The following is a 14666-nucleotide window of genomic DNA, read 5'->3' on the forward strand; positions in this document are numbered from 1 at the left end:
CAAGCACTTAGTACAGTACTCTGCACACAGTAAGCGCTCAATAAATACGATTGATGATGATGATGATGGACCGGGAAGGGGGCACCGAATTTTTCCCTGGCCTCGAGGCAACCTAATGACTGAAGCCCGCCTGCTTGCTCCTTGGGGCAAGTGACCCTAGCGACTCAGTAAACTGTTGTTCACTTCTCTAGTAAATAGGAATAAATCACCCAGAGTGCATATGCGCTCAATAAATACGACTGAATGAATATTAGAATGACCAGCCAGCATCTGGCCAATGGAAAATGCCCTGAAAATATTAGAAATCAATGCTGCTGGCCACCTGTAGCCCATTGGAGGGTCCCCCAAGAGGAACACTGCCTTCACTGGTCTTCAAAGCTAAAACAAGGGAAGCAAAACATCCCTGCTTTGGCTTCTGAAGCTGTGACCAGAAGAGTTAATATCCACAATCACATAACTGGTGGTTGAAGGTGAGAACGTTAAAGAGGTTTCCAACCATGTTGGACTGAACTTAGTTGGAATAAAAATATAGTCACCTGGCGTTCCTGTTCAAAGGTGGCTTTTACAAGCTGGAGTTAATGTAGAGCTCCACTGCCATTTGTCATTATGAATATGAGGAAATCTTCGTAGATTTGAAATGTAACATTGTGGGCTAAATACCTTTATCACTTATCACGTTGGGTGTGCTGACAGAGATGACATGTTCAGGTGATATTTAAGTGATAATATCTGGCCATAAATTGTGAGCTTCTCAATAGGGGTCTTGAGATCAATCCAAATCCAGTTTTTCCCAGGATCCTTGCCCTCCTCGGTCCCTCCTAAACCTACCAGTTACTTCTGCCTCTGGCTTGGTTTCAAATTCAAACATCTTGGCCATCTTTCACATCACTCCGGTATTTTTTGAGCATCTATTGAGTACAGAGCACAGAACTTTGGGAGAGGACAAGCAGAGCAGGGCCCATGCCCCCTGCCCTCAAGGAGCTTACACTCCAATGTCGAAGACAGTCAAAATTGATGTACGAAACACCCTTCCACTGGATAGCAAGCTCAACCTTGCCTGGTTCTCAACATCTCCTTTCTATCCCATCAAGCTTCTTTCAACGAGATCTTGGCTCGTTGCTCTCTCCTAAGCTACGTGCCTCCTCAATTCTGGGCATAGAAAATCTTTTACCTCTCACCTTCAAAATTGGCTCCCCTTCCTTCACATCCCTTCTGAAAACCTAATTTCACCATGAAACTTTCACATCCATAATATCTTGATTTTTATAGAGAGCTTTTATCCCTCCAAAGCACTCTCCCATCATTTGTCTTATTTGATCCTTACAATGCCCCGCCCTGAGAAGTAGGGAGAGGTGGTTACTGTTACCCCCATTTAGCCGGTGAGGAAACTGAGGCCCGGGTGGGTGAAGGGACTTTCCAGAGGCCAGACAGAGCAGGCCAGTGGCGGAGCAGGGACTGGCATCTAGGTCGGACTACCACTGAAAGAGTTCCACGCATGAGGTGGCACGAGGGATCTGCAAGCTAGTGTCAAAGTTCGGTTCTGGTCCTCTGGGTCACTCCTTCTGGGTTAAGCTCTAACAGCTGGTGAGTCTGTAAATCAGCCACGGATGACTGTGCTCTGAAAGCACATGCCCAGGGAGACTCGCAGATGATGACAAACCCCTCTGCTGAATCAGCGAAGTCCTCTGCCCGAACTCTCAGCCCGCAGCCTATGTGGGCCAGCCTGCCCCTGGGAAATCCTGCTCATCAGTCAAGGAGTTTCACTGGGGAGCTGGAGCTGAAGCTGGTGCTGAATACCGCTACCCCGGCGGCAAGCTGTCTAATGATGCTGGAGAGATGGAGAAGAGAAAAACCAAGTAGAGAAGCATGGTGTGGCCCAGAGTAGGACATGGGACTGTGTAGCGTCCCCATGGCAGCAAGCAATAATACTGATAAACTCTGGGGTAGAGACAGAATAATTAGCTTGGAAGAGTCCCTGTTCCACACTGGGCTCACTGGGCTCTGGAGGAGGGGGAACAGGCTTATAATCCTCATTATACAGATGAGGAAATTGAGGCACAAGCAAGTTAAGTGTCTTGCCCAGGGCCACATAGCAGACAGGTGGCAGAGCTGGGATTAAGAACCAGTTCACCTGATTCCCAGTCCTGTGCCCTTTCCATTAGGCTTCACTACTTTGCCTCTTCTGGTTTGATCTTGTAGGTAGGTGGGAGGGGTCCCATCCCAGACACCATTCCTACTTCTGAAGCAGTTTTATGATCAACATGATTTATTGTGAGGCCATGTTCATTACTGCGCTAGGCCCTTGGGAATGGATGACAGAAGCAATACCCAGGTTCTCTGCCCATAGGCTGTTGACAATCTAATCCCCATCATCTACAGGCCAAATTGAACAAGTAGAGACAAGTCTGGATCACCGGCCATGTGTCCTGGAACACCATCAGTCCACCGGCAACGGAGCAGTGTGCTGCATGGGCACAGCCTTGAGTGGAGCAGCAGGCATGGAGGAAGGGAAGAAAGCAGGAGACTGGAGTAGTGGTATTCCCTACTTTAAAAACTAGCTTCCTTTCCTTCATACCCCAGCATTGAACACCCAGTAAGTCCCTAATAAATACCACTATTAAAAGGGGAAAAAAATTATTAAGCACTTACTGTGTGCCAAAGCACCAAGCACAAGCACTAGGGTAGGTATAGAACACTGAATCTCACATAGTCCCCATGCCACATAGTGTTCCCAATTGAAGAGGTTAGGAGAGCGGCTCTGTCTCCATTTTACAGATGAGAAAACAGAGGTACTGAAGCTAAGTGATTTGCCTAAGGTCACACAACAGGTCAGGGGACTGGTGGACAGACAGGGTGATTGGCCATTCCAGGAAGCCCCCAACCTGGCTTACACTGTCAGGGGCAGACCCTGGCATCAGGTGGATCCTCACTGCCTCCCTTTCCTGCCTTTTGCTGGTCTGTGTGGCTGGTGGGGGCGAAATTCGAGTCCCATCTCAACAGAGACTGTTCACTCTCTGTGGTCTGCCTAGCCAAGTCTCAGACATGAGGCCCCCCCCGACTCTGGGAGAGGTCACAGGGCAGGGCGAGCTATTGCCGGGGTGAGCAGTACAGGGAGCTGTCACTGGAGAGGTGGGGAGAACAAGGAGTCACTGCCTGGGTTGGGGGGATGGGGGAAGGCACAGGGGTTGGGGGGAAGAGGCACAGAGCCGTTGCTGGGGGTGGGGGGCACAGGAAGCCATTGCTGATGTGTAAGTTGTGGGGAAGGAGATGGCATAGAAATCCATTGCTGGGGGGTGTGAGGGAGTTGTGAGGCTGGGCTGAGTTCATGAAGGAAGGTCCTGCAAGGCCCCACTAGGTCTAGGTGTGGGTGAGGGGTCTTGGGCGTCGTACCTCCCTGGGGTCAGCTCAGCTTGGGCCACACGATTAGAGTCGTCCATCTTCCAGAGGAAAGGAGCCCCAGGGTGTCCCGGCTCCATGGGTCACCGCTGCCATAAGAGTCCTATTTATTACTTACTTACTTTATTACTTACTGTGTGCCAACACTGAACTAAGCACTGGGAAGAGTATACAGGTGGGAATTACTGTACTAAGTGCTTGGGAGAGTACAATATAACAGTTGGTAGACATGTTCCCTGCCCACAATGAACTTACAGTCTAGAGCGGGAGACAGGCATTAATATAAATAAAACCCCAGCTCCGCCACTTGCCTGCCACGTGATCAAGGACAAGTCAACTCAACCTCTCCGTGCCCTCATTTCCTCTTCTATAAAAAGGAGATTAGCTACCTGCTCTCCCTCTCAGATCATGAGTTCCCTGGAGGAGAGGGACTGTGTCCAATCTGATTATTTTATATCTGCCCCAGCACTTAGGACAATGCAAGACTCATAGTAACGGGCTTAATAAATACCTTTATCCTCATGTTTTCTTTTGCTAGTAGTCTATTTGGATATTGTAAAGGAGGTCACCTTGCACCCTGAATGCTCTGTAAGAGAGGTGGGTGAAAGCAATTAGCCACTGAGGCGAAGTTGTAAGATGTTGGAAATTGTTCAAACCTACCCAAAAAGGTTAGCAATGTGTGTGCAGAACAGCACAGAGAGCTGGTCTGAAGGAGCTGGATGTGTATGCCTTGGCAGGGCTCCCTAAGGTGCAGCATGATACCAATCTACAAATACCTGAAGAGCATAAGTGTTATGGAGGGAGAGGAATTGTTCAGCATAACTCGAAGTGTACCACCTGGAGATGGGTACTTCAAAATGGAACTACAAGCAGATTTTCATTGGAAAGTTTTAGCTCTTGGGGGAAGTGAACCTGGTCGAAAAGACTAGATGCAGTTGAAATACTCCAAAGTGTTTGAAGGAATAGGTGTATGCCCCCTCACCCCCCACCCTCAACCCACGCACTCATGTGCTACTGCTCCTTAGGTTCTGCGATTGGCTTCCCGTTCTTGGTGCTGGCTGGGTTCTGGCTTTTTAACTGGAAAAGGTGCCCAGTTTGAATTCTGCATGTTCTCCAACAAGTGATCCAACAGCTCAAGTTGTGGCCCCTCCCCACGCCTTTGAACTATGGGGCTTAACCCCGGCCTGCGGGGGCCCGTCTCCCAGCGGTGACCCTGAATAATTTAGGCGGTGGGTGTTGTTCGGGCAGGATCGGGTTTGAGAGTTTGGTTCGGGGAAACTCAGGTTCAGACAAGACGGCGGCTATGCGAGCTGGAGAGGTGACTAGGTGAAGGGCAGGGTGGTGAATCGGTGGATTAGTGTGGGGCAGCTCCAGACTTGGGAGCAGGTCTCCATGGGATGGTGCTGCCCTGGGTAGCATGGACTCAAACTATCAATAATAGCTATTAATAATAACTGTGGTATTTGTTAAGCACTTACTATGTGTCAGGCACTGTACTAAGCGCTGGAGTAGATACAAGCTAATTGGGTTGGGCACAGTCCCTGCCCCATGTGGGGCTTACAGTCTCAACCCCCCTTTTACAGATGAGGTAACAGGCACAGAGAGGTGAAGTGCCTTGTCCAAAGTCACCCAGCGGACAGCAGACAAGTGGCAGAGCCGGGATTAGAACCTATGACCTTCTGACTCTGAGGCCCATGCTCAATCCACCAAGCCATCCTGCTTCTGCAGTGGACACCTACTCTGTGCAGATGGCTGCACTAACTCCTGGTCAGCCGGGGAGTCTAGAGAACAACTGGGCTCCTCTCCCCAGTTCTTGGTTGTACATTACTCCCTTAGAGGGCCAGGACATGATCAGTAAACAGGCAGCATGGTCTAGAGAATAGAATACAGGACTGAGAGTCAGGAAACCTGGATCCTAATCCTGGACCCACTGCTTGCCTGCTGCGTAACCTTGACCAAGTCACCTCATTTCTCTGTGCCTCAGTTTCTTCATCTGTAAAATAGGAATTGAATCCCTGTTTTCTTTTCCCCTTGGGCTGTGGGTCCTCTGTGGGACGAGGACTGTGCCTGATGTGATTGTATCTATTCCCAGTGCTTAGCCCATGAAACATTCTGACCAGAAAGCATCCAGACAAGGCTCTTCCAACCCCTGGTAGCCCCTCGGCTCCATACCCCATGCCTTCCCTGCGGTGCAGCAAGACCCAACTGTGTGTGATTCCGTGAACAGGATTCCCGCCACGGGATTTGGGGAATAGAACCAGAAGCTCTAGAATGGCGGCAGACAAGCATTTTCTGCCTCCTTGATTGGGCAGTCTGCCAGACAGCGGTGGCTCTCTTCCCTTTCCTTGTTTTCCCTTGGCACCTGGCACTGTCCCAAAATCCATTCTGCCACTCATCCCACCCTCAGGCTGGTCACCGATGCCATTCACCCTTCCTTGACCCGCCTGTGCCCTTCCCAAAATAACAGGGGGTGTACGTCGTCCGCTTTGGCAGATTACACAATGGGCTGGGATGCCGTGACTCCGCGAAAAGCCACAGAACCATGAGTAGGTCCCTGGGGGAACATATCCCAGGGTGACCATTCTCTTGCTCTTGCCCTCTTCCTTCCTAATAGTAATCATAATAATAACAATAATAATGGTATTTATTGCATGCTTACTGTGAGCCAAGAACTGTACTAAGCACTGGGCTAGATTGAAGGTTATCAAGTTGGACACAGTCCCTGCCCCAGATGGGGCTCACAGTCTAGGTAAGAGGGAACAGTATTTAATCCCCATTTTCCTGATGAGGAAATCGAGGTGCAGAGAAGTGAAGTGACTTGTCCAAGGTCTCACAACAGACAAGTGGGGGAGCCAGGATTAGAACACAGGTCCTCTGGCTCTCAGGCTCAGCCTCTTTGCAGTAGGCCACACTGCTTCTCTCTTCCCCTTTTGCTCTAGAGATGATGTATTCCCCTCCCAGCTGTGTGTAACTCGGGGGCAGGAGCTGAGGTACAATGAAACGAAAATAGCAGAAAGAAAAGGTGTCCGGTGCTGGATCTGTGCCAGGCAGGGGGCAGACCATATGGGAACTCGATGATGTGCCAGTCTGCTCTCCTGTACTCTGGGCCTCACTTGAATCTCCCCAGTCCTGACCCTCCACCCTCCTTTTTAAAGCACCAATTGGCTTTAAAAATAAATCAAAATGGGAAAGACTGCCGAGTCCAATGCCATGTCAAGCCAGCATTGTCTGATGCATAAAGGAGGGCTTCACCTGGCATTTAGACTGACCAAAATCTAACCCCCATTGGGAAAAGGCGCAAAGGAGCCTCTTGCTGTATTTAGGCTCTGGTTGTTGTTTGTTTTCACAGCAGTTACGACTGTGACTTTCATCATCAACAGTGGCATTTACTGAGTGCTTACTGTGTGCAGAGCACTGAATCAGGTGCTTGGGAGAGTAAGAAAGAGTAGATAGGTACAACAATCCCTGCCCTGAGGTTCTAAGCAGGATTCAGATGGGAAGATCAGGAAAGGCACCTCACGACGATGGGGCAGATGCGGAGGAGCAAGCCATATTTATCAGAAAATAATAATAACTGTGGTATGTCTTAAGCACTTACTATGTGCTCGCAGCCTAAGCCCCCTTTTTCCTCTCCTTGTCCCCTCCCCATCGCCCCACCCTCTGCCCTACCCCCTTCACCTCCCCACAGCACTTGTATATATTTGTACATATTTATTACTTTATTTTACTTGTACATCTTTACTACTTTATTTTATTAATGATGTGCATATAGCTATAATTCTATTTATTCTGATGGTTTTGACAGCTGTCTACTTGTTTTGTTTTATTGTCTGTCTCCCCCTTCTAGACTGTGAGCCCGTTGTTGGGTAGGGACCGACTCTATAAGTTGCCAACTTGTACTTCCCAAGCACTTAGTACAGTGCTATGCACACAGTAAGCACTCAATAAATATGATTGAATGAATGAATATGTGTGCCAGGCAGTGTACTGAGTGCTGGGGTGGATACAAGCTAACTGAATTGGACACAGTCCCTGTTCCACATGGGGCCCACAGTCTTAATCCCCATTTCAGAGATGAAGTAATTGAGGCAGCAGACAAGTGGTGGAGCCAGGGATTAGAACCCAGGTCCTTCTGACTCCCAGCATGTGCTCTATCCACTAGGCCACACTGCTTCACTGAAAAGCCCAACTGATTCCTGTTTTTAAAGGCTCTGGCTCCCAAACCGATTAGTAGGAAGTCCAGGCATTTTATCTCCCATTGTACAAATGAGGAAACTGAGGCCCAGGGAGGTTGTGACTTGCCCCGGATCACCTAGTGGGTGAGCGGCAGAGCTGATTTTAGAACCCGGGTCCCCTAATTCCCCTTTTCTGTGTTCCTTTCCACTGGGCCACAGTTGCCCAGTGAGGATTCAAGTTGGTCTTTTGGGGTGGTTAGAGGTGGCCCTCAGAAGATGTGGAGCTAGACGTTTGCTGGTAAGTGACGGGGTCATTGAGACCCAGAAAACTCAGAAAAGGTGCCTTTTTAAGGCCGGGAGAGCAGATGTTCTGGTCTCATATTAAAGGGCAGTCTTCCTTCCTTCCCACCTCACCTTCTAGTTATCGTCCCATATCCCTCCTACCATTCCTTTCCAAACTCCTTGAACGAGTTGTCAACACGCGCTGCCTAGAATTCCTCAACAACAACTCTCTCCTTGACCCCCTCCAGTCTGGCTTCCGTCCCCTTCATTCCACGGAAACTGCGCTCTCAAAGGTCACCAATGACCTCCTGCTTGCCAAATCCAACGGCTCATACTCTGTCCTAATCCTCCTCGACCTCTCAGCTGCCTTTGACACTGTGGACCACCCCCTTCTCCTCAACACGTTATCTGACCTTGGCTTCACAGACTCCGTCCTCTCCTGGTTCTCCTCTTACCTCTCTGGTCGTTCTTTCTCAGTCTCTTTTGCAGGCTCCTCCTCCCCCTCCCATCCTCTTACTGTGGGGGTTCCCCAAGGTTCAGTGCTTGGTCCCCTTCTGTTCTCAATCTACACTCACTCCCTTGGTGACCTCATTGGCTCCCACGGCTTCAACTATCACCTCTACGCTGATGACACCCAGATCTACATCTCTGCCCCTGCTCTCTCCCCCTCCCTCCAGGCTCGCATCTCCTCCTGCCTTCAGGACATCTCCATCTGGATGTCCGCCCGCCACCTAAAGCTCAACATGTCGAAGACTGAGCTCCTTGTCTTCCCTCCCAAACCTTGTCCTCTCCCTGACTTTCCCATCTCTGTTGACGGCACTACCATCCTTCCCGTCTCACAAGCCCGCAACCTTGGTGTCATCCTCGACTCCGCTCTCTCATTCACCCCTCACATCCAAGCCGTCACCAAAACCTGCCGGTCTCAGCTCCGCAACATTGCCAAGATCCGCCCTTTCCTCTCCATCCAAACCGCTACCCTGCTAATTCAAGCTCTCATCCTATCCCGTCTGGACTACTGCACTAGCCTTCTCTCTGATCTCCCATCCTCGTGTCTCTCTCCACTTCAATCCATACTTCATGCTGCTGCCCGGATTATCTTTGTCCAGAAACGCTCTGGACATATTACTCCCCTCCTCAAAAACCTCCAATGGCTACCGATCAATCTGCGCATCAGGCAGAAACTCCTCACCCTGGGCTTCAAGGCTGTCCATCACCTCGCCCCCTCCTACCTCACCTCCCTTCTCTCCTTCTACTGCCCAGCCCGCACCCTCCGCTCCTCCACCACTAATCTCCTCACTGTACCTCGCTCTCGCCTGTCCCGCCATCGACCCCCGGCCCACGTCATCCCCCGGGCCTGGAATGCCCTCCCTCTGCCCATCCGCCAAGCTAGCTCTCTTCCTCCCTTCAAGGCCCTGCTGAGAGCTCACCTCCTCCAGGAGGCCTTCCCAGACTGAGCCCCTTCTTTCCTCTCCCCCTCGTCCCCCTCTCCATCCTCCCGTCTTACCTCCTTCCCTTCCCCACAGCACCTGTATATATGTATATATGGTTGTACATATTTATTACTCTGTTTATCTATTTATTTATTTATTTTACTTGTACATTTCTATCCTACTTATTTTATTTTGGTGGTATGTTTGGTTCTGTTCTCTGTCTCCCCCTTTTAGACTGTGAGCCCACTGTTGGGTAGGGACTGTCTCTATGTGATGCCAATTTGTGCTTCCCAAGCGCTTAGTACAGTGCTCTGCACATAGTAAGCGCTCAATAAATACGATTGATTGATTGATTGATTGATTCCTTAAATATGCCATGAACCTTACTCTCCAGCAGCGTCATTTCTGATACGAAGTGGCAGTTTGCTTGGTGTGGGTGAGAACACATACCCGGCTAAGGCTACAGTTCAAAGAGACAACACTTATTGCATCTCCCATCATCTACAAGGAGTTTGAAAAGTGATCTGTTATGGAAGCATTTGTTAACAGCTGAACAGACAAAAATCCCCAATTTAATTCTGATACAGGCACAACAGCTTTGGACTGGAGAGGAGCCCTTGCCATCCGTTGAGTCATTTCTCTGTAAAATTCCCCAGGCTGCCCAGACAGAGGAGCTGGCTCTGCCTCTGATGACAGACTGGACCAATGGAAAGTTATCATACCTGTCGGGGCTAAGCATCCCTTCCTGGCTCTCTGCTTCTATTTCTTTAAAACAGATTCATCCTCGCTTCGATGACCACACACCTTTTTCTAAATGAGTATTTCCTTCTCTGATAAGTTTTTCTTATTCCTTTGCCATAACAAGTGGTCTCATGACCTCAAATCTGTCCACTTCTGTGGCTGTGGACTCCAGTCATGACCCACGCAGAAAGCAAATATGGAGTTCTACATCCATCTTTCTTTCTTTTTTTTCTTTTAGTGGTATTTATTAAGTGTTTGCTATGTGCCAGGCATTGTTCTAAGCACTGGGGTAGATATGAGGTAATCAGGGGTTGGACACAGTCTATGTCCTACATGGGGCTCACAATCTTAATCCCCATTTTACACATGAGGTAACTAAGGCCCAGAGAAGTTAAATGACTTTCCCAAGGTCACACAGCAGGCAAGGGGCAGAGCCAGAGCTAAAACCCACATCCTTCTGACTCGCAGGCCCATGCTCTAACCACTGGGTCATGTTGCTTCTCTGACTACTTTTTTTTGTCTGTTTTACTTCAAGGCTATTTTCACATCTACAAGAGGACTGGTCTGAAACAGTAGAACAAGTGCAGTGGAAAGTGCAATAATTGAATCACAGGTGATAGGATCCTGGTATGTTGATCAAAATTACTATTTAAAATCATCAGCCTCAAACACCAGACAGGGGAGAAAGGACAGGGATTGGCCCACTGGTTTTTGGCTCAGAGAAATTCTCTGATCTGTTCTGGGAGATCCCACTACCCTAACAATCCCAAGGCAAACCCCTCCTGACAGCTCTCATGCCACCAGTCTATAGGACTCTCAATCGCTTGTCATTGCTTGTATTTATTCAGCTTGGAAAGTTTGACTTTAACTCTTTGGTGCTCCAAGCCATAAAGTGGTGTTTTGTTTCCATGGAGCTGCTTATTGCTAAGTGGGAGAAAACTTAAAAAAGAAAAAGGCAAAGGCAAGTGCAAAGAATACAAGGTTTTTCTCAGTGCACAGAGCAATCCCAATCTACCTCTGCTGCTCAGTTCAGTGTGAAAGGTGGTAAAGTAGCTATTTTTCAGATTCACACCATCTGGCATTTAAGGTTTGGGGCTCTACTTGAGCCCACAGGATTCCCAGCTGGCTGTACCGGTTATAAGTGTCAGGAAAGGAAACTGGGAAGATTACATTTTCTGTAAAATGACCACATCCCCAGTTAGTACCAAGAAAGGAGGTGGGGGACTCGGGCTGGAGGAGGGGGAAGTGTTTCTTTCCAAAGCACTGTTTTTTCCTTGAGTAATGAGCATCGAAACTACTAACGAAGTGCTTATGGGCATTCCTTGGGTGAGCAAGTATTTCTAATATTTGGGGAGAGGAAATAAGGAAAACTCAACTATTGTGTGCTTATGAGAAAAGGGAAATGGGGTGAGTGGGTTTTCCTCCCCCCAGGGTATACCCGTATCGCCCAGCTGAATCCTGTGTGGTTTGGGATTGTAATGGCACCATTTTCAGCGACCGTGCCAGCCAGTGCTCTCTGCCCCAAACCAGCCCTCTAACCTGAACTTTTTTCTCCCAGTTTGGCAGAGAGAACAGAGCAGAGAGAGCAGAGCAACCAGACCCAGCAGGCGCAAACAGCCAGAAGCAGTAGCCCAGCAGCTGGCGGCACTTTTTCAGAATCCAGCTCCAAAAAGCAGTTAAAGGTAGAGCGGGAAAGGGGGCGGAAGGGGAGACCTCTGAGGTCTAGAGACCCTCTTCACACTACCCCCTTCCAAAAATCAACGGTCGCCTTTGGTGTGCCCATCAGAGCCTGCGTGGGCGCCTGGAAAATGTAAGGATGGCAAACATCTGCCGGGTGGGGGTTTGGGTATATGAGAGTAGGGGAGTGGGGGAGACTTGCCCTTGGGAATGCAACAGGGGAAGCCTGGACTTGAGGCAAAAAAAAAAATCCAGGAGCAGTGGGAAGTTTCAATAGATCTGACTTGGCTGGCTGAGACTGCACCAGGCTCATATAAACCTAAACACGCACTATAAAGATCTCATCCTAGTTGTGGAGAAAGTTCATCTTAATGTTCCTGTCCCCGTCCCCCAATCACCAGCTCAGATTGTTTACATTCCTTACCCCTACTATAAAAACTTACATAATCTCTTCTCCTAAGGAGAGGTAACAGGTTTCTATTAACAGCTCCACCAAAGTTTTCCCAAAGCCATGTAAACTGATTTCTGCAGTGACAAAAGAGGTGTCACTGCCAGAAAATGATTTTGAAGCACTCAAGCGAACAACATCAAATCCATAAAAAGTTTCCTTTGAAAAACAGGATAATACTTTGCAAAGACAAGTAGCAGATCCTTTTCCCCATAGTAATCTCAAAGATCTCTCTCTTTCTCTCCCCGACACACAGCAAATATGACAACATCTGGATATTATTTCTCAGGCAAGAACAAAGCACGTTCTTTTTCACCATCATTTAACCGTCAACACGTTTTCCACATGCAGGCAGGACGGGTAAGTTTCCCTCAGATAAGCATGGAAGACTTCAACTATTAGAACAAAGTCTCATTAAGGGATCGAGAAAGCAGTCCATTTCTTTAGATCTAAAAATAAAGCAAGAGTTTAAAACCGTTTGGCAGCGTCTTGCCTGCTGAAATATTTTGATAAGCAACGTCCCCTCTTACCTGTGAGGATCAGTGTGCAGACTTCTTGCGAGAGGTTGTCATGGCAAAGTAAATGATGAACTGCAGGCTGGCGGTATTTGGAGAGGTGAGCGGGTGTTTTGTAGTGTTTTTTTTCTCCCCAAAATGAAGAAAAGTCTCTCGTTAGTCACTGTCACTCCAAAAACAAGTCGGTACAAGTTTAAGTAGGAATTACCTGAATGGAGGGAGGGAGAGAGGAGAGAGAGAGAAATCTGAGAAAAGAGTCAGTGATGTCAGCAGTATGTCTTAAGAAAATCTACAGCCTCTGATCAGCACCCAACCCCTGTGCTATGCAAATACCTGCCTAGAAGGAAACTGATGCACTTTTAAAGAATGCCAGTTAATCTTTGAAGAAACTTTAGCTACTCTGATCAAAGTCCCCTTAAGATTCCTCTGCCTAAATAAACTCCAAACAAATAACTATATTACCTTTGCACAGCCCTCCTCCACCCTATCTAGTAACACCCCCCCACCCCCCTCCCCAAATCAGCATTAATGACAATCCCTGCCTTCTAGAAAGAGGGAAATTGGAACCTGATTGAACTAAATTCAAACCAGGACTATTTTACTAGGCTGAACATACTAATCATGGTCACAAGCAAAATATCTGCGATGGAAACTCGGGTTTCCAGCCCAAGTGGCCCCCGAGCTTCCTCTCCTTCTGTGGGACCTGTCGGGTTTTCTTTCTTACGTGCCGTTTCTTCTGCTAGTTACAGGATCTGAAACCGGAGGGGAGGCGAATGGGGTTTGCAGAGGCAGTCAGCTTGCTTAGAAGGTGAGAATTGTGTTATTTGCCTCCCTTTCTAGACTAAAAATGTCCGAAATGTCTTTGGGTATTGTGCTGGTTGAATGCAATTTGGAGAAGGTTATCCTGAGAGGAAATGTGTGAAGGAAGATTTCTGTGGCATCGGAAAAACTGATCCACCAACTCTGGAATATCACATACGTATGTATGTGTACACGTGTACACAAACACACACACACTCTTTCTCTCTCTCTCTCTCTCTCTCTCTCTCTTTCTCATACTCATATACCCCACACACCCCCAGGGGCACCTCTTCCAGGAATAACATTATGGGACTTTGTCCAAGGCAAATGTGGCTTTCTGAACCTCGCGCTGGTTTTGGGTGTGGGCTCTATCTGTCCTCTGCAACAAGGTGGGATTTCCATAGGTGCCCTCCCGGGCTCCCCAAGATGCCCTCCCCAAGGTTTCTCTTCAAAAGAGAATGCCAACGAACCTCGGCCTCTCCTGGCCGCTGCTGCTCCATAGGCAGCAGCCGGATGCTGGCTAATCACAAGCATTTAGGTGTAGGGCCAGAAAGTCACAGATGTTTTGAGTTGAAGGGGGCAGAGTAAGCAAGGACTTGATTCTGTTGGAAATAAACGATACCTCCACCACTTCCCTACCCTGCTCCTTCACCCACAAACCTCCTGTTTCCTCCCTCAGGCCTGAGAGTCAGCGGATCTGGGTTCTAATTCCCACTTTACCGCCTGCCTGCTTGTGTGACTTTGGGCAAATCGTTTAACTTCGTGGTGCCTCAGCTGCCCCAGCTGTAAAAAGGGGATTCAATACCTGTTCTCCCTCCTACTTAGACTGTGAGCCCTGCATGACCTGAATCTCTTGTTTCTGCCCCAGTTCCTACTACAGTCCTTGGCCCATAGTAAGTGCTTAAAAAAGACCACAATGACTGTATGCTGTAAGAGGGGGTGGCTGGGCAGGAACTTGCTAGATTAGATGGAGCCACCCGACCTGCTTATTTTTGAACTCCCCAGCATGGTGAGAACACTGCTCTGGGCTCTCTTCTTTGTGAGTGAAAGGAGAGGTGAGGGGGGAAACTTAGGTTGTGAGTCCCTTGAGGGCAGGGACCATGTCTTCTCTTTGCATGGAACTTTCCCAGCTAGTTAGCCCAGAACTCTGTTCACAGTAAGTGCTCAATAAATAGACTGATTGTCTGAAAGCTAGGGAGAG

General features: G+C 48.6%; 1 protein-coding gene across 4 annotated transcripts in view; it reads right to left on the reverse strand.

Moving 5' to 3' along the window:
* The window catches only part of KCNJ15 (potassium inwardly rectifying channel subfamily J member 15), an 80294-nt gene that overhangs the window by 28807 nt on the left and 36821 nt on the right, over positions 1-14666 (reverse strand). For 3 of the 4 annotated variants that reach the window (XM_038760385.1, XM_038760383.1, XM_038760382.1), the window contains exon 3: positions 12680-12872. The gene's annotated coding sequence lies outside the window, so the exon portion shown is untranslated. Of the gene's footprint in view, positions 1-12679; positions 12967-14666 lie in introns of those variants that run through there. The other variant, XM_038760384.1, reaches the window with a different exon arrangement.

This window comes from Tachyglossus aculeatus, chromosome 18 (assembly GCF_015852505.1).
Source record: "Tachyglossus aculeatus isolate mTacAcu1 chromosome 18, mTacAcu1.pri, whole genome shotgun sequence".
Classification (NCBI taxonomy): Eukaryota; Metazoa; Chordata; class Mammalia; order Monotremata; family Tachyglossidae; genus Tachyglossus; species Tachyglossus aculeatus.